We start from the raw sequence: 20,081 nt of genomic DNA on the forward strand, positions 1-20,081 counted from the left end.
TGAGCCCACCTCAAGGCCTCCATCCTGCAGCCCCCTTGTGACTCAAAGTTGAACCAGTAGGTGAAGGGAAGAGCAGGAGACTGGAGCTTCGGGGTGAAGGTTTGGGGGTGAGGGCTATGTATGCTAGGAACTAGTGGGAGGACTGAGACAGTGCTGGGGGTGGTGTATCCCCTTGGAGTTTGAAGGTCTGGCTGTCCCCTTGCTCTGGTCGCTCACTGTCCAAGCTGACCCAGGGAGTCTAGTTCATTTGCATATTATTTGCATACAGTGAGCATATCTGGTGCCTTTCCTCTTCTTGCAGATTACATGGTGGTGGGGGAGGGGAGCAGACTGGATTAGGGAGGCGGTGGACAGGACACAGAGCCGGGAGTTTTGGAGCCTGGCTCCTGGCTGATGCCCATCCCGGGAGCTGGTCTGGTGTTAAGCAGTGACCCTCTCTGGGTTAGGAGGGGCACCGGCGAGGTCCTCCAAGCTCCAGATACTTGCTGTGGGAGCAAGGTTGGGGGCTGGGCTGTTTCTCACCTCCCTGCCTTCATCCCCCAAGTTCCCCCGCCTGGAATGTCCTTTCCCACGTCCCTGTCACCATCCTACACATCTGTTCACACGACAGGATTCTCTCCAGCAGTGAGAGAACCTTGCAGATGTCATGTTCAGCAAGAAGACATAAAAGGAGCTTGTGTTATGAGTCCAATTATATAAAGCACGAAAGCAGGTCCTATGAGTCTCTGCTGTTAGATGTAATGGTTCCCCTGGGGGGTGGTTAGTACCTGGAAGGGAGCGCGGGGTGGGGGTGGGGGGGCTCTGGGAGATGCTCAAGTCACTGTGATCTGGGTGTTGGTTATACGGGTGCTGGTTTCACTTTGTGAAAATTCACCAGGCTGCACAGGGATTACACATGCATTTTTCTTTTTTTCTTTCGGCTTCCTTTCTTCCTTCCTTCCTTCCTTTCTTTCTTCCTTCTGATTTATTCAACATTTAATTTGTATTTACTATGTAAGAAGTATGGCGATAATATGAATTATAAAAATTCACTTTCTGGACCAAGCACCGACACTATGTCTGTCCCTCAGATCATTTATATTCAAAATATGTCTGTATTTTAGGAACTAAATTGTAGCATTCTAAATCCTCCCACTTTGCTTTTCACGTCCTTAAAAAAGGAAAATTTTTGTTAAGATCCATTTGCATTTTCGTATCTTAACAGGTAATTTTAATGTGTGATAATAGCACATGGAGGGATCACTTTATGAACTACTGCTCCGTACGTACATTTTTCTGTATACAAAGTTGAAAAAAGACCAGATTGAATGCCGAGATGAATCCTGTGCATATGAGCTGCTAGGAGCGCTTCTCTCCCCCTGCCTGCCCTTCACAGCTCACAAGGCCCTAGCCGCTCCATGGGATTTTAGTTTTCTCTTGCCCTCTTCTCCCCCTGGGCTGGGACACTCTGACATCAGGCCCAAGCCTGTTCCTCTGTGTCTCCTGGCCTGGGACCCGGCACCGAGCAGGCGCTGAACATCCCAGCATGAATGTGGCTCCTCAAGACCCCTGGGCTGGCCCACGAGGCCCTGGGGCACCAGACAACATGTGTATAGGGGTATTTCTCCTTACTCCCCCCCACCGCCCCGCAAAGGCCAGCCTTAAAACACCGGGCTGTGGCCCAGGGTTAGAAGTGGGCTAAGGGATGGGATGGCAGAAAGCACCAGAGGAGAGAGAGGGGCCCCGGTGTGGGGAACCACTGACATTCTGGGTCCTCAGCACCCTGGTCTCTCATCGCTGCTCTCCCTAGCCGGGGTCAGCGCCTGCTCTTGCGTTCTGCATTCACCCCTGACCCTAAGGGTGCCTGGGCCCCTGCTTAGCCCCCACTTCAGTCTCCGGCAGGGGAGGCTGAGGCCTGGCTTCTCTGCACTTGGCTCTGTGCTTAGGCTGCTCTGAACCTGCCCGGCCCTGCATCTGACTCACCCCTGCTCACCCTGCCCTGCAAGTTGGGGCCTCCCGGTGGTGCCTGAGTTACAGGGACCTGCAAGCAGACACAGATCCCCCTCCCCACTGTCTGGAGCTTGTCATAGAGGAACTTCGGGCAATGATCTGGCCTCTCTGGCCTCGGTTTCCCTTTTCCGTAGAGTGGGAGAGCAATTCTGCAGCTGTGGGGTCTGAGGAGCGTGGGAGACCTCGGGAGCCGGAAGTGCGGGGTCAAAGGCCTGCTGGGGAGGGGGGATGGCTAGTGAGGGGCCACACGGCCCTTGCCCCTCAGCTGGGTGGGTCTGCACGGCGGGGGGCAGGTGAGGGGTGGAGAGGTGTGCGCTGCTTTCCCAGGGTTCCTCTGGGAGGTGGGTGGAGGTGCCAGGGGAGCATGGGAGAGTCAGGGGCCTTGGCTTTGGCCCGACTTGGTCCTAGCTGTCTGCAGGCCTGGTCCTCCTTCTATGGGTCTCAGCTGACTCCTTTGTCGGGGGGCCATTTTGATCCACTGTCCCTCAGGCCCCCAGAGCTCTGAGGCTCTCTCAGACGCATGCTCTGTTTGACCTGCCCGCGGTGTTATTTTGGAATCAGTGTCTACATTTAAAAGATCAGAGACCTCGCCATCAAATCCTGAGTTCCAGCTTCCTGAGCAGGCAGGCAGAGATCTGGCCTCTTTGGGATCCTCTGTGCCAGCAGGAAACGGGGACGGCTGCTCCCGGGGGTCTCCATTCCCTGGGGGCCCAGCCCCCTGCACTGTCCACACCTGGGGGCCTAGCCCCGCGGGCATCTGAGTGTAGTCGCTGGCTCCCCTTCCAGCCTGGGGCCGTCCCTGCCCAGGACCCTCTGCTTCCAGCCACGTCAGCCCCGTGGTTGCCCCACCTCCAGCAGCCCAGTGGTCCAGCAGCTGGCGCACTTGCGCAAACGAGCCTCTTTTCTCTCTGTTTTGCCAACTTAAGGCTTTGGAGGGCAGGTGTGGATTAGATGGGCCTTAGCTCATGTGTTTATCCAAAGCAAACACCTAGGTTTCGGGATTTCCGCGGGGTGTCTGGAGCCTCGGTCAGGGCCCAGAGATGGCGTCTGCTCGTGGGGAGGTGGGTCCCTACCTCCTGGGGCCAGGTCCTTCCCCTCCCCCTGCGATGACCCCCATTCTCAGTGTCTCAGCCTGGTCACAAGGCCTTTGGAGACCAGCTCTCCGACTGCCTGCTGATGTCTTGGCCTCACCTCCACCCTCCCACCCCCAAAGGCCCACGCTCATCGTGTTCTTTGCGGCGCGGCTGACTGTCCGCATCCCTAAGCCCCTTCCCCTCCTTCCTCTGCCTCAGCACCCCCTCCCCCTCCCCCCAAGCCTGCCCTGCTCTGTCCCCATGGGCTGCTCCATGATGCCTGTGGCCTCCTGCACCATGGCTGTGTCCCTGGTGCTGGGATGGGGCCTCGGTCCGGCCTCCCAGCCTTGAGCACAGAGTCAGACACACAGTCAGGCCTCAACGCATGTTCTAACGATTGAAGCTGCTTTTTGTCTGAGGGGCTGGGAGCTGGTGAGGCGTCACCGGAGGTCAGGCCAAGGTTCTTTCAGCTGTTGCCTGGTCACTGCTGGGAGAGGCAGAAAGGGTAGCCCTAGCCGTCGGGCGAGGGGACAGGGAGGCCCCCTCCCCTCTGACACCATTCCTGGCCACAGCCCTGGGCTCCTGCCCTCAGCCACCTGTTGGCACTCAGGTGTGCCAGCCCCAGGATGGGCAGCGGCCTGCAGAAATCCAGCCGGCCACGATCCCCTCCACCTTCTGGCTCAAGCCGGCCCAGCTAATGGTGGGCAAACAGAACTAGGGAGGCTTCTCAGGGACTGCCCAGGCCAGCTCCTGACACTTTACAGATGGGGAAACTGAGGTCAAAGAGGGGTGGTGACTTGACCTGGAGTCCTGGGACCCTCTCCCAGGTGGCCTGAGTCCTGGGTGGTGCAAAGTCAGTCCTGGGGGTTGGGACATGGCAGTGCCTGCTGTGTGGGGCTCCCTGCCCCCATCTGAGCAGCAGGGGAACCAGCCCTTCCCTCGCCCGGTTCCACCTGGCCTGGTGCCTCCCAGAGCTGGCAGAAAGGTAGGGTGGGAGCAAGTCTGAATCGGCCCAGGTGGCTTCGAATCCCAGGTGGCCCTCCCTGCCCGCAGGCCCTGGGAGCGGGCACTGAGCTCACACCCCAAATCCTCTGCCTTCCCTCCCCACCCATGCATTCAGCCTGGGGCCCAAACATGGCAGGGAGCCAGCCCCAGCCTCTCTCCTTGGTAATGGAGGCACAACACCCAACAATACAGACTCGTTGCCCTGCCAAGGTCACACCCGAAACTGCGCCTTTGTGCCTGGTCGGGGAGAAGCCTGGCTGGGGGAGGGGGGAGGCAGGCAGGGTGGGGGGAGGGGGCAGCAGGGTCTCTGGGCCTAGAGACCCTTCCCTCCCTTCTCAAGCTCAGGGGAGCCAGGGCTGTTGTCCCAGCGGCCTTGGGTGGTGTGGCCCCAACCTCAGCCCTTCAGACGTGGTAGTGCGTGGAAGGCAGAGACGGGCCAGGTACATCACAGGGAGAAGTGTGGATCTAAGCAAGAGAGCCCTCCTGGGCCAGTTGGGCTGTGGGAAGGGCTCAGGGAGGGAGGGGATGAGAGGGTCCTTCTGTTCTGGCTGGGGGGCAGCAGGGGAGGGATGGGACATTCACCAGCCCCCAGGTTGGGGCAGGGGCACTGGGAGGCCGGTCCAGCCCCATGTTTGGGGCTGCTTGGGTGGGTGAGCAGAGGGGGTCAGGGCCTGGGGAAGCTGGGATGGCGCTGGAGAGGGGAAGGACAGTTTTTCTGACCTTCACTGGCCTTTGGTTTCTGTGGCCCAGGGCTTGGGATTGTGGGGCGATACAGGCAGATGGGGTCTCTGTCCCTGGGGAGCCCCCATCAGGGAGGAACATGGCCCCAGACCTTGGGAGCCCCGGGTCTGAGTGGGGAGGCCCAGCCTCTGTCCTGGGGAGTTCGGGAACATCCATATGGGCGACAGAGACAGAGGACAGATGGAGTCACTCAGCTGTGGGGCACAGGGCTCACCGGGCCTCCCTGGTGAATGCCTCTGCCACTTAGGGAGTGATGGAACCTGAGGGTCTTTCTGCTTCTCCTCCCTGGGTTGGGGGTACCACCCCAGAGCTGATGGGCCCTCCCCCAAGTTACCAGGCCTGGTCAGAGCTGTGATCAATTGAAACTGCTGGTCCAATGCTTGCCGGTTAAGCAGAAACTTCTCCCACCACCTCTGCCTGGCTCTGTGGGGAGGAACCATCACTGGCCCCCCTTTATGGATGAGGAAACTGAGACTCAGGGACGTGAGATGCCCGTGCTAGAGGGCTCGGGTCCTAGGGGCCAGACCACTGTGTTTAGAATGCCTTGCTCTCTGATGTTTGGGGGAATCTGATGCAGGCATGTCCTGGGCAGTGCAGGGAAGGGCAAGTCAGATCTCTGTCCCGGCTGTCTCCCAAGCCCTGAGACCCAGTGTGTGCCATTCCAGTTCTCGGCCCCTCTGTCAGGCCCTGTACCCTGCTTCAGTCCCCGGCGGGCCAGAGGGGAGGGTGGGTCCTGCTGAGGCTGCATCTTCTACACCCACGGCCCACCCAGGCTGAGTCAGGGCCGGGCAGGAGCCACGGGGGTGGCAGCTTTCCCAGGGCCAGCCCGGGCGGTGTCCACATTCCTCACAAGCTGGGTGCGTCTGGGCTTGGCCAAGCTAGGAGTCCTGGGACCCGCCCAGGCCCCTACCTGCCCCAGAGGCAGCTCAGCACCGTGGCCTTGGCCTCGTAGGGACCCCACCTGGCAGCCACCTGGACCGGGGTGTGTGCTTGCCTTGCACATATCTGCTGGGTGGGGGGGATCCTGCTGGAGCCACAGCCCCCCACCATGGCCCGGGCATTGGGGTGCCCACTGCTCACCCCCTCCTCAGGCCCCCCTTTTGCCTCTGCGCTTGGAGACCTGGAGGCTGAGGCTTATGCCGCCCATCTGCGGTTTGGGCCTTGGTCTCGCTCATGGCTCAGCAATGCTGGTGGAAGGGCGAAGGGTGTCCCGACAGCTGGGGGGTGACGAGGGCCCCTGCAAGGCTAGGAAGCAGCAGGGGGCTCATCCTGTTTGTAGCGCCCAGTCTCTCAGGGAGGCCTTTGTCCTCAGCGGCTTGGAACCCTGGGTGCCAGGTGCGGTGCTGGGGCGGAGGCTCTGAGGGGGGCCCTGTGTCCACGGGGGCTCCAGCTCTGGGGGCTGCCTACAGCTTGCCCCTCCCTGCTTCTTCCGCATGCCCGCCGGGCTCTCTGCAGGGCAGGGGCCTGCTAGGGATCCACGCAGGGGTTGGTCAAGGCCAGTCCCCACCTCTCCTTTGTTGCCCACAATCCACCTCCTCTCTCTGGGCCTCAGTTTCCTCTCCTGTCAAAAGAGGACAGATCCCCCCTACATACCTGCTGGGTGGGGTGCAGGCTGGGGTCGGGGGGAACGTGAGGCCCCTGGGCTCTTGGTGGGCGGACTGTGACCTTGAGACTGAGACCTGAGATGGGCTGTGCTGGGCCACCACCCCTTCCCCACGGGGGACCCTCCACCCCAGCTCTGCGGTTTCCCCATCAGCCTCTGTGGGTCAGGCCAGGCCCCTGCCTGGGGGTAGGGGAGGTAACCTCAAATCTGGGATCTGGGGACCCTGTCCACGGTTCCCCACTTCCGCTGAGGGCTGCTGGTAGAGCTAGCATTTCATTCACTCCAGCGAATGGCTGCCAGGCGCCACTCGCCTTCCCGAGTCACCCAGTTCTACGGCCTCAGCAGTTCTGAGTTCAGCCCGTGGGGCCTGGGCTGGTCGCCTCCGTCATGTCCCCGCAGCAGGCAGGGCCGGGCTGTTTCCTGGGCAGGCCCAGGGCTGCTTGGGCTGCAGAAACTACTTCCCAGGCCTTGGTGGCAACCAACGGGCCCTGGCCCTGTGCCCAGAGTGGGCGTGGGAATACTGTCCTGCACGGAAGGTCGGGAAGGGTGACACCGGGGCTGTCGGAGGAGGGGCAGGGGACAAGCTGAAATGTCAACTCAGCATGTCACTTGGAGAGGCAGCAGGCTGAGTGCCAGGAGACCAGGGGGCCTGGGCCAGGGGAGGGGGGAGCAGGTGGGCACAGCCCCTACCCCATCTAGCCCATCACTGAGCACCCCTCAGGCTCCCCCCTCCCCGGCTTCCGACGGCTGAGCCCTAGAGCTGGCGTTCTGCGTGACCCTGTTCCTGCGGACTCTCTAGAGCAGCACTTTGCCCTGGGAGTGGTGCTGTTTGTACCACTAAGGTGCAAGTAAGGAAGTGCCTCAGCCCCTGAAAGCCAGCGCTGTGTCCTGGTGTCCTTGGGCTAAGGATGGTTCAGTGTGTGTGTGCATGTGTGTCTGTGTGTGTGTGTACATGTTTGTGTTGGGGGGAGGCAGTTGTCCCAGTGGAGGTGGATTTCTGGACATGCAGACCAGGGTCTCTCTAGCTGGATTCTGAACCCTGAAGGATTCTGGGAGTTAGCACTGAGAACTGGGCCTGGGGCAGGCTGGGAAACCGTGGGAACAGGTGAGAACAGGCTGGAAGGGTGCAGCAGCAGCTGGAACGTGTAGGCTGGAGCAGCTCCACCCTCCCTCATACAGGAATGGGTGCTGGCTGGGGAGCCGGGACCCTGTGCCTCCCCCATGCTGTCCCCAGCTCTGCTCTGCTGGCCTCCCCAGCCCCTGCTCCCTCCCGTGGGGCATCCCCACACCCCCTCACTCCTTGCTGGGCTAGAGCCAGTGGCTCAGCTGGGCCAGGCTGCTTGGGAGAAGCTGGCCACTTTCCCTGAAGATTCCCAGGGTTTTGGTTTGCACGTTTGTTTCTGACCCTCTGCACAGACAGAGTCTGTCACTCACGGGGGTCGTGTTCTGATGAGTTAGGAAAGCACGCGGCTCACCTGTGGGGTGTTCCCTGAACCAGTGGATGGGGTTTCTGGGCTAACTCTCCTCCTGGGATAGGGGCTGAGGGCACCTGCCATTCCCAGAGCTTCTGGACACACTGTTGGCCTCTGCAGAGAGGCTTTGTCCTCGCCTGTCCTTCATGGTTGATCAGGGAACCCTGTGGCCTTCAAGAGAGAGGCCGTGCTCCTTAGCAGAGCATACAGGGCCTTCCACTGCGGGCCCCTGCCCGCCTCTCCAGGCCCAGCTCCCATTTCAGCCTCCCCAGCCAACACCCCCCCATCCGAGGCGTCTCACTTCCCTGAGGGTGCCAGGCCCTGGGGCCTCCCGGCTTTTGCACATGCCAGTCTCCTGCCAGGAAGGCTAGTGTCTACCTGTGACCCTTATGTATACAGGTCCCTGCTCAGACCCCTGCCCCAGCTGTCCTGCCTCTTGGGCTGCATCGGGGGGTCCCTCTTAGGTGCTCCCATGGCCCCACCTGCTCAACCAGCTTGTGACGTCTGGTGCCTCCCCCGGGGACAGAGCCCCCTAAGACCAGGGCCCACTGTCATGTGTGTCCCCTGCCACGTCTCCAGGAGGTCGGGGAGTGAGAGAATGAACTAGTGAATGGGTGCAGGCAGCGTGGGGAATTCCTCTGAGGCCTGCAGACTTGTAAAGGGCTGTCACGTGATCCTGGCCCTGGTTCTGCTGCCTCCAGTCCGAGGAAAAACACCCCTCTACCTTGGGATTGGGGCCTCCTGGGCAGATTCCAGAAATCTCTCTGAGAGCAAGGTGGGTAGAAGCTCCCCCCCCCCCACGGGGAGGACTCAAGGCTAATGGGCCAGTGCGCATGGCAATGGCTGCTTTGTGTGAGTGGGTGGGTAAAGGACGAGCCGTGAGAGGCTGTGTGAGGAGTGTGCACAAGTGTGAAAGTGCCCACGAGTGTGTAAAAGCGTGAGCGTGAGCCTGTGAGTGTGAATCAGTGTGAGGCTGTGCACGTCTGTACGCACGTGTGAGGGTGTGGATACAGGTGGGTGTGCAAGTCTGTGAGCGTGAATGTGTGTGAGAGCTGATTGTGAGTGTGGGTGTCTGTGAATGTGTATATACCCTGTGCGAGTGTGTATGGATCTATGAGTCCGTGTGCATCTGTGATCACGAACGTGTGAGTCTAGGAGTGTGAGTGTGACTATGTGAAAGCTGTGGGCGAGTGTGTGAAGGTGGGAGCCTGAGTGTGTATGTGAATGTGCCTGAGAGCGTAAGAGTCTACGAATGCGTGTGAGTGTGTGGTATGAAGTTGTATGAGTGGGAGAGTGTGAATGTGTGTAAATGCGTGAGTGTGTGAATATGTCAGTCTGTGAGCATGTGACCATGGGCGTGCAAATGTGCGTGTAAGCTGAGTGTAAAGGTGTGGCTAATCCTGGAGGGTGGTGGCAGGGGACCCAGGGCCGTGGGAGAAGCTCCGTCTCCCCTTCCCCAGGGTGGAGGTCAACCCCAGGGAACCCTCCAGGAGTCTGGGGAGACCCTAGGAGCTGCCAGGCTCATGTTTGCCCCAGAAGTTGACTCAGAGGGGCAAGGGGTCTTTCCCTGTTCTAGAGAGAGCTGAGGTCAATCTTCACTAGAAAGAAAAAAAGTACCACCAAATGAATTCAAAATAATATCTACAAAATATGGGTAGGATTTAAGAATTAAGACAACAAACACCTGTGAACCCACCACCCGATTTTAGAAACGTTGACAGCACCCTCTCCCATCGCACCACGACCCGCAATGGGGATTTTGGGCTGTTATAACCTTGCTCTCTTTGCATATCTGAAGCACTTCTCTCCAGGCCCCGTGGGTGAGACACAGGGCTCTTTCTGCCTGTTAAGCTGCCGGCGAGGCCAGGGCGGCTCAGTGCTGCCTCCTGGGGGCACGGGACGCTGGCTTCCTCCCTCTCCGCGCCGCCACCACCCGGGGTAGGAGCCCCACCCAGGTCACTCTGCAGACCCCACAGAGGTGCACGTACTCGCTGTGCACGCACGCGCAAGGCACGCCCAGACACATGCGCACACCAGGCACTCACAGAGCTTTGCACGCAGACGTGATCCATCTATTGTGAAGGGAGCAGGTGCCATACTCTGTGTGGGGCGCTCCAGCAGGAGCCAGCCCACAGCAGCTGCTGCCCCCAGGGAGCTGGAGGCAGGAAGGGGGTGGTCCACATGAAGGGGGTCCTCGGGGACTCTCCCACTCAGGGCTGGGGGAGTCTCGGTAAGAAGTACCTTTGGGGTGAGCCATTTAATAGAAAGGTCTAAGCACGGGGTTGCGGGAGGAGGGCTTTGTGCCAGAGGCAGGGAAAGGTTTTTTGGAGATGGAGAACGAGGGGAGGAGAGGCATAATGCAATGCACAGGCCAGCTTCAACAAGGAATTTCATGTCCATTGGCCTGGAATGCACGCAATGGCCCAGCCGGGGCCCCTGGTGCTACGGGGGTCACGGGACTACAGGGGGAGGAGCTGAAGACAGTGAGGAGGAACCAGGCCCCTGAAGAAGGCGCCGGTGTGAAGCGCAGGTGGAAGATGTCTTGAGTCCCGTTGTCCCTACGCTAGTCGCAGGTGCCACCTCCCGGGACTGCTTGGCAGAGGCGCGCGACCCAGGGAGGCCAGCAGAGGGCGCTCCCGCTACAGATTTGAGGCTCCAGTTGGCGCGGTCTTGAGCCCGGGGTTTAACTAGGATTAGATCATTCTTGGAAAGCGCCCGGGCCTGCAGTCCTGATGGAAGCATTCTGGCTTCCCCCTTGGGGGCTACGGAGCAGAAGGGTGAGAAGAGACGACCACGTGAGGTGGGAGCCCCACCAGTGTCCTCCTTCTCCCTTTCCTCTGCTCCCTGGTCAGATGCTGTCCGGTCAGTGTTTGCACCCGCTGTCTCCAGGTGGCGCCCTTGGAATCAACCCAGAAACGCGACTGGCTCTCCTAACCTGCCCTGGAAGCCTTCCTCGAGGCCAGCCAGCTTTTCTAGAACGTTCCCCAGGGAACTAGTCCCAGGGCTCTGCCTCGGGAGTCTCCCCGCTTCCCTCGCTGGCCACTAGGTGGAGGACTTCCTCGCCTGGTGCCCAGAAGGCTTTCCCAGCTGCCACAACCACCAAGCCCGTGGATGCTAGAGTTTTCAGGACCGAATGCAGCCCTTTGTCTTCTGCCACAAAGCGTGACAGGCTTCCACGTGGCCGGTTGGTGGACCCAGCCAAGTCCAGCTGGCTCAGACGAGGTGGCAGCCCCAGCAATCCCTTGGTGGTGGGGGGGGGGGGGATTATGGAGGAGAAAGTCCCTTCAGCTGTGAGTGCCTCCTTCCACACCCTGGCATCTCCACCCAGGCAGAGGCACCTGGAACTCAGATCATTCACGTATTCATGCATTTCTGCAGTTATCAAGCACCATTTGCTATGTCTGTTCCTGGGGACAGAAAGGAGGCAGGGTTCCTGCCTGAGTGGAGGACGAGACAGGAAATAGGTGTGACCACACAGGGTGGTACGTGCTTTGAGGTCAGTGAATTGATTTCTTCCTCTGAACCCTGCTTTTCTCTCTGGCTTCTCGGACCCAGTCAGTGGCATATTACCTGCCCACCTGCTCAACCCCGAAAATGCAGAGTCATCCTGACGCCTCCCCCGCTTAGGCCCATCTCCCTGTCGGCCACTGTGTCCCATCCTTGCCCTCATCATCTCTCTCCCAGACCATCCCTTTAGCCCCGGGGCTGGCCCTTGGCCCCCTTCCGGCTTTCACATGGCCACCAAAGTGAGCGCTTCTTTTATGCCCAGAGGCATAAAAGAAAAAATTAGCAAATGTGACCTAAGGGAAATCGTTTTGTTTGGGGAAAAAAACACTGTAAACAAAGTTGGAAGACCAATGGTCAGCTGGGAAAAGACATTGCAGCCCATGTGGGAAAGGCCTTCTTCTCACGATGACCAAAAGCTCACACACATCAGGAGGGACAAGATCCCACAGGAAAAAAAAAAAAAAAAATGGTGTAGACTAGGAACAGCTGGTTCATAAAAAACAAGAAGGGTGCTGGCTTTGGCAGCACATGTACTAAAACTGGAACAATAGAAGATTAGCATGGCCCCTGGGCAAGGGTGACACCCAAATTCTGAAACATTCCATATTAAAAAAATGATACAAATGAACTTATTTAGAAAACAGAAACAGAGTTTCAAAACACACTTATGGTTACCAAAGGGGAAATGTAGAGGGGAGGGACAAACTAGAGTATGGGGTTAACAGATACACACTTCTATATATAAAGTAGATAACCAACAAGGACTTACTACTGTAAGTAGTAAGCACAGGGACCTCTACTCAATATTCTATAACACCTATATGGGAGAAGAATCTGAAAAAGAATGGATATATGTTTATGTATAACCGAATCACTTTGCTGTACACCTGAAACTAACACAACATTGTAAATCAACTCTACTCCAATATAAAATAAAAATTAAATTAAAAAAACCAACCAAAAAAAAAAAAAAAAAAAAACCAACCAAACAAGAAGGGACTAAAAATTTAGGGAAGGATAGTCAGTCTTACTCATGAATAAAGAAATGGAAACTGAAGCAATAGAGAGGCCTTTTTCAACGATCAAAAAGACAGAACTTGGAAAACAACAACAAACTTCAAAGCTTGGTGAGACCCAGTGCTGATGGGTGTGGGTGGGTGGAGGGAGGAGTTATTCTCATTCATAGTGGGTGGGAACGAAAATTTGTAGAACTTTTCAGGAAAACTTAGAGGTGAAGATCCATGACTGGTACAGGGCCCTGGGGCTGCCCGTGACCTTTTTTTAAAACTGTGGCAATTTCAAATATACACAAAAGTAGAGAGAATGGCAGAACAAACTCCCATATGCCCATCACTCAGTTTCAATAATTGTCAACATTCCTTTTTTCCTCTTTTCAATATCTATATATATATTTTAAATTAATTAATTAATTAATTTTTAGCTGTGTTGAGTCTTCGTTTCTGTGCGAGGGCTTTCTCTAGTTGCGGTGAGCGGGGGCCACTCTTCATCGCGGTGCGCGGGCCTCTCACTGTCGCGGCCTCTCCCGTTGCGGAGCACAGGCTCCAGACGCGCAGGCTCAGCGGCCGTGGCTCATGGGCCCAGCCGCTCCGCGGCATGTAGGATCTTCCCAGACCAGGGCTCGAACCCGTGTCCCCTGCATTGGCAGGCGGATTCTCAACCACTGCGCCACCAGGGAAGCCCCTCAATATTTTTTAAATCGAAGTATAGTTGGTTTACAATGTTGTGTTACTTTCTGCTGTGCAGTGAAGTGATTCAGTTATACACATATATCTTCCTTTTTAAATATTCTTTTCCATCATGGTTCATCACAGGATATTGGACATAGTTCCGTGCGCTCTACAGTAGGACCTTGGTGTTTATCCATTCTGTATATAATAGCTGACATCTGCTAACCCCACACTCCCACTCCACCCCTCCCCCAACCCCCTCCCTCTTGGCAACCACCAGTCTGTTCTCTATGTCCGTCCACATGGGGCCATTCTTGTTTCTTCTCTCCCCTCCACCATCTTTTGTGGGGGAGATTAGAGTATTTTAAAGCAAAGATATAATTTCAATTCACTCTGAATGAAAATTTGGCAAGAGCTATCAAAAGAGAAAATGGATCTACCCTTTCACCCAGGAATCCCACGGCTAAAATTTCCCCTAAGGATATATTTGTAAAAGTTCACCAGGCTGATGTTCAGGGAGGTTTATTACACCATTGTTTGTAAAAAGCAAAAAAAGCTGGACACTGTTTTGCGGGGGACAGGAGTGAGTGAATTACAGCTCACGGTCACGATGGATTAAATTAAAGAGAGTGAGAGACTTCCCTGGTGGCGCAGTGGTTAAGAATCCGCCTGGCAATGCAGGGGACACAGGTTTGAGCCCTGATCCGGGAAGATCCCACATGGCGCGGAGCAACTAAGCCCGTGCGCCACAACTACTGAGTCTGCGCTCTAGAGCCCGCGAGCCACAACTACTGAGCCCATGTGCCACAACTACTGAAGCCCGCGTGCCTAGAGTCTGTGCTCTGCAACAAGAGAAGCCACTGCAAGGAGAAGCCCATGCACCGCAACGAAGAGTAGCCTCCGCTCACCACAACTAGAGAATGCCCGCGCGGCAACGAAGACCCAACGCAGCCAAAAATAAAAAATCATTTAAATACATTAAATAAATTAAAAAAAAAAAAAGAGGGTGAGGTGGCTCTCCAAGAGATATTATTAACTGGGGAACTGAGACATTGAAGAGATCAGTCATCTCCCTTTGTATAATTAAAATCTCTAAACAGACAAACTAAAAACAAAACAGTACAGCAATGCTTGGATGACTATTGCTATAGAATAAAGGCCGAACTTTTCATGGAGGTCTCTCTTTCCAACTTTCATTCTAGCCATTTCTCCCACTAATATGCACTATGAATTGGCCATTAGAGTCCCAAAATGGGTTCCAAGGAACCGTAGCTCCACATGCACCCCCTGAAAGTGGGTCTGTGGGTGATTAAGTTTGAGAAACGCTTAGCGCTCTGTCTTCTCCTTGTACAGTCACAATGCACATTAGCTTGTTAAGGGCTCTGGGAAGTCTGCAGTCAAACAAACAAAAACTTCTTGACGTGGATGTACGTGCCTTCCCCTGGTCTCCCGGGCTCTGGAGCATGGTTCTCAGCCTTGGCTCTCATTAGCACCACCCGGGCCCAGCTCTGTGCATCAGGGCTTAGAACCACTACTCTGCAACGTTGCCCTGCCCCTTTCTGAGCTTATGTAGCCCCACTTTCTCCTTTGCTCACCCCACCCCAGCTATACTGGTCCTTCTTCTAGTTCCCTGAAAAGGAGTGTCTTGGTTCAGCTCCAAGGCCTTTGCACTAGCTCCTACTTTGGCCTGGAATGCCCTTCCCTGTACCTGCTCGCTCCTTCCTTAATTCAGTTTTCCCCTTAAATGTCACTTAGAAGAGGCCTTCCTGCCCTGCCCCAGAAGCACTCACATTCCCTTTCATGTTTCCGTGAAGAATGTCTCATTCTCTGGATTGATTACTGTCCATCTTACCCCCTAGAATATCTGCTCCATAAAAGCAAAAATGGTTTCTTTTGTGTTCATCGCCATATCCCCAGAGGCTAGGGCAGTGCCCAGTACACAGTAGGTGCTCAATTAATAGTAGCTGAACACATGGGTTTCCTTCGAGATCTGCTTTCCTTTTGCTCCCCCTGAAATTGTGATCCAGCTGCAAGTCTCCTGATGGCCCCCAAACACACTGGGCACGTCCCCACTTCTGCCTGGATGAATTCTCACCTCGTCTTCTCTGCCTGGCAAAGCCCTGCCCTGGCTTCGAAACCCAGCTTTCTGGTCCCTCCCTATGAAACTGCCCTCAGCAGCCTGGTCTGAATGAGTCGCTCTTTCCCGCTCCTCCCAGGTGCTTGTACACACACACTTTCATCACCACACAGTAACACGGTGCTTGGATGGACTGTGCACCTGTCTGTCTCTCGCTCACCTGCCTGCACTCATTGAGGGCAGGACTCGCTGACTCAGTGCTGAGTTCTTGGGCACCCAGCCCCGTGACAGCCACACCATGAATGCGATGAATGGGTGCTGAGCAAAGCCCAGCATTGGGCTCTTACTGCCTGCATTTATCCAGCCCTCATTGATTGGGCACTTCCTGTGCACAAAGCACCGAGTTAGACCTTAGAGTGGGTCCGGAGATAAACAGAAAGCCATCTTTTGGCTGTAAAGGATTGTCTTTCTAGAAGGGAAGGAGATCCAAATAATTCTAACACAAGTGAGAGTGGCTAGCACTCACTGGTGCTAGAATGGGCTGTGGGAGTGTATTAATTTCCTATTAACCTTGGAACAAATGACAACTTTAGGGCCTTAAAGCAACACACACTTATTATGTTACAGTTCTGGAAGTCCAGGGTCTAAAATGCGTCTTAGGAGGCTAAAGTCAAAGTGTCAGCAGGGCTGAGCCCCTTCTGGAGGCTCTAGGGGAGAATTGTTCCTTGTCTTTTCCTGTTTCTAGAGTCTGCTTCCCTGGCTCATGGCTGCATCACTCTGACCTCTGCTTCTGTTGCCACATCTCCTTCTCTGACTCTGACCCTGTTGCCTCCCTCGTTTAAGGACCCCTGTGGTCATATTGGGCTCAACCAGATAATCCAGAATAATCTCCCCATTGCAAATCCCTCGATTTAGTCACACCTGCAAAGTCCCTTTTGCCATATTAGGGGATAAGGACCTGAGTCTGCCTAGCACGGGGAGGGAAGGGTTACCTCTCAGCCCCGGGGGCCTTCACCTAGCCAGCATTGGAGTCATTGATCCTTCCCCCGAATCTCTAGTGTGCACAAGGACTGGGGCCAGCTGCTGTGACAAGCTATCTCACGTAAGCCTCACAAAGAGTTTGTCATGGAAGCCGAGTAGCCTCATTTTCCAGATGCGGCTAAGAGAAGGGATATGACTTGTCCATGGCAGGGTCCACGTGGACCCAGGCTCTTGCACTTGGCCTTCTGAGCTCTTTACATGAGGTGCGGAGTCGTGATCACAGATAACATGCTTCACGATGGGGTTGTGAAGATCAGGGCCTGTGGTTCCTCCCCCACAAAACCTTGCTGGAGAAAGTGTATCACACCTGAAATGTTAACTAACAAGGCCCAGGGCCCGGCTTCTGAGGCAGAGGCAGGGACAAGGGGGCTGTGAAACTGCCAGGTTGGGGCAGCTTCAGGGATGAGGCCGGGTTTAATGGGGGGGAGCAGGTGGGGGGCCGGGGGTGGGGTGGAGTATTCCGTGGAGCCCGGGCCTCTGCACAGGCGTGCTCCCCTGTTGGTTGGGGACAAGATGATCCCATCCTGTGGTGGGCTGGGCTGTCAAAAAGCCAAGAGCGCCCCTTCCTGCCGGCACTGTCAGGTGAAGGAAGGAGGCAGGCCATGCTCAGAGCATCCCCAGGCTCACACGGCGGAGACACGGCCTCCACCCCCAGCGAGCTCCCAGTCTGAGTGGGGAGATACAGCTTCTATCCGAGGAAGCCTCCAGTCTGAGGCGAGAGACAAAGCCTCTCTCTCGGGGAGCCCGGGCCACACATGCCCCTGGAGGAAATCACTCAAGAGCATCGAAGAACAGGGACAAATGAGGGTGAATTAACGGAGAGCAACCAGCCTCGCAGGGCATGGAGGGCGAACAGCAGAGTGGGCAGGTGGGGCAGGGCCCAGGGGCCTGGGAGGCTGGGGTTTCTGACTCGGTTCCCCCAGGCCCTCAGTGCCCCATCAGCCTGCAGGGCAAAGGGGAGGGGGTGAGCCCCAGGTCCGAAAGGGGGCCCACCTGCCCTCTCTTCCTCCCCCATAACTCCCTGAGGCCAAGGAAGGGGGAAGGGAGGGAGGGGCAGAGGGTCCTGTTAAGCTGGAGTCTTCTAGCCTTGGGAAGAAGCAAGGGTTCCCTCCCTCGCTGGAAGGCCTGGGCTCCCCTTCCCAGACCTCCTCCCCACCCGTTCCTGCTGGTTCTAGGCCCTCCCTCGCCCTCTCCTCCAGTCCTGGGTCCCATGGCGGCCCTGGGACCTCCGGGCCCTTTCTGGGGCGGGGCCCTGGACAGCTGATGTGGCTCTGTCCAGGGGGGCGGGCTTTCCCCGGGCGGCCGAATCCCGTCTTGGGTCCACCCCAGGCCCATGTTTCCCGGAAGCCAGCTACTGGGAGGTGGCTGCGTGTGCTTGTGTGGGGAAGGGAGCAGCTGGGGACCCCCGCAGTTCAGGGGGCACTGCAGGACGTCCCGCCTCTGACTCTTAATCGTGCCTCCTGGGAGGCGGCAGCCAGGACCGCTCCACGCCTCCCGCAAGCCCCGCCCCACCCCGCCCCGCCCCCAGGCGGAGGGTGGGGCCTTCTTCGGAGTCAGCCGTAAATCATTAGTGGGTGGATCTGGGCGGGGCGGCCCTGGGGCCTCAGGACAGAGGCTGAGGAAACAGAATAGAGGAAGAGGATTCCACCTGAGGGCAGGTGTGGCGGGGTGAGGGTGCCTTTGGCAAGGGGTGAGGAGTCTTCAGGGCTGAGGTAAAGGGAGGAGCACCCGTGAGCTCCTTGATGACCTATCCCAGGCAAGGTGCCTGCAGGTGAGAGGGACTATGTGTCTGTGAGGAAAGGAGCTGACAGGCCCTAGTGGCAGGGTCTGGGGGTGGGGTCCAGTCTTTGGGGCCCCTGAAGGGTTTGGGGTCCTCTCCTCACCAGCCAAACCAAGGTCCCAGCTGGGAGCCCACCCCCACATCCTGGGCCTCTCACTTTCCTGACCTCACCTGATAGGGACCCTTTCCCTTGGGGGGAGGGTAGAGGTAGCCATGTACTCCCTTCCTGGGCCCCTGTCTCCGCCCCAGTCATGGCCCAGGCTCCCTGCTCCTAAGGACGCAGCGAACACTTACAGAGCACCTGCTGCATACCTGCCGTGCCCTGGGTTCTGGGTGGTGGTGGGCACTGTCCTAGGAAGGTGACAGTTAATGCTCGGGGGGCCTGTGTAGGAGCCAAGGTCGACTGGGCCGATGTGGCGAGACCTTTGTCAACATCGATACGCATCTATCGAACATCAAGTGTATTCGGGGGCCCCCAGGCCACCCTGCACCTTGCGCCTTCCATCAACCTCGTAGGGTGGGTACGGTCCTGGGGACTCTCCCCCCACACCCTATAGTCCTGCTCAAATCTGAGACAGGGTCTGTCCTAGTCAACCCGAGAGCACGCCGGCCGTCCAGCAGCCTCTAGCGAGGAGATCCAGGGCCTGTGGGGTTGGGCAAGGCTGGGGCTGGCTGGAGACACTCACTGGGGGATGCTGGGAGTTGTCCCAGCCGTCTCCCTGGGGCCTCCTCCTCCTGTCCCCTGCCCCCCGTGCTGGACCCCCGGCAGGCTGTGGGGCTGGATCGCCTCCTTTTCCTCTCCTCCTCCTGTGGGCCGAGCTGCTGACAACCGTGAGGGCTGTGGGCCTGGCGCTGCCCCTCTGGCTGCCGGGGGTGGAGGACAGGCCCGGGCAGGAGAGTTCACAGCCGAGAGGACCTTGGCATAGCCCTCCGACCGGCTCCTGCCAGGCCTTCCTCCCCTGGCAGGGGGAGTGGGCGCTGCTGGGGGGCCGGGCTCGGCTGCTAGCGCCCGGCTGCCCTGCCGCTCCGGCACCGTGGGCCTCGGTTTCCGCGGGGCGTCGTTGGCAGGATCTGGCCAGGGCTGTTCTGAGCGGTGAGGGAGGAGTGTCCGGGCTCTTCTTAGGCCCGCCAAGGGTGGCCACACTTTCCAGAGGGCCAGGGAGGCCTTCCCGGCTCTGACCCTGTCCTTTCACCTGGGGAGAGGGGTTGAGCCAGGCCTGCCCTTCAGCAGCAGGTGAGGCCTCTCTGGGCCGAGGTGCTGGAGGGGCTTCAGAGGTGGCAGAGTCTCCAAAGGCTGGAGGCAAAGGGTCTGGGGGATCAGTGGTGTGGAGCTACCGAGGCCCAGACCTTGACACACAGCCTGACATCGGGGGGTGGCAAATGGAAGTGATGGGGGGATGGTGGGACCTTGGTGATTTTGGAGGGAGAAAGAAAGGTTAGTAAACTCTCTGCCCCTTCAAACTGGGCCTCAAGACTAAGGTCTGAGGGCTTTGGAGGTGGGGTGCGGGCTGGGATGCAGGCTCTGAGAGAGGCAGAGGGTGAGTGGTGCCCTGTGGCCTGGCCCCCTCCCCAGGCCCCTGGCTCTGCTCCAAATTCACTTCTCTGAACTGAGTGAGGCCTGTCTGGAGGGAGGAGATCAGTCAGCTTCTGGGGGAGGGGGCTTCCTGGGAGAGTGGCTCCAGTGGGAAGGGGGAAGGTCATTCCCTGTGAAGGTGAGTGGGTGGTGCAAGGCTGGCCTCTGACCCATTCAGGTGACCCCAGGTTCTCTTGGTTCCCTTCCCCAAGACTGTCCCGGAGTAGGAGGAAGTCCTCCCTGGTGTCTGGCCTCATGGAAGAGCCCCGGTGTTCTGACCTCGCTCCCTAGCCTTGACCTTGAGCCCCCTCCGTGCCCCCAGGAACCCTGAGAACCCCCAGACTTTACAGGCGGGGTGGGAGCAGGACGAAGTCAGTCAGGTTGTCCCCTCTCTCACAGTAGCTCGTGGAGCCCCCGCTCTCCAAGCAAGGAGACACCCTTGCGTGTGCGGGCACTCACTTTCCTTCCCCGTGTGTGGGCCGAGAGCCCAGGCCACCCACGAGTCTCCCTCCGCCCCTGCCTGGCCCGAAGG

At 57.6% G+C, this 20,081-nt stretch overlaps 1 non-coding gene across 1 annotated transcript; it reads left to right on the forward strand.

Annotated features, from left to right (window-relative positions):
* Positions 1-11,899: 11,899 nt before the first annotated feature.
* On the forward strand, positions 11,900-12,001 carry LOC136139557 (U6 spliceosomal RNA). The gene has a single exon (XR_010657080.1). It is a non-coding gene; the product is annotated as a U6 spliceosomal RNA (small nuclear RNA).
* Positions 12,002-20,081: the final 8,080 nt, after the last annotated feature.

This window comes from Phocoena phocoena, chromosome 19 (genome assembly GCF_963924675.1).
Source record: "Phocoena phocoena chromosome 19, mPhoPho1.1, whole genome shotgun sequence".
In the NCBI taxonomy this organism is placed as follows: Eukaryota; Metazoa; Chordata; class Mammalia; order Artiodactyla; family Phocoenidae; genus Phocoena; species Phocoena phocoena.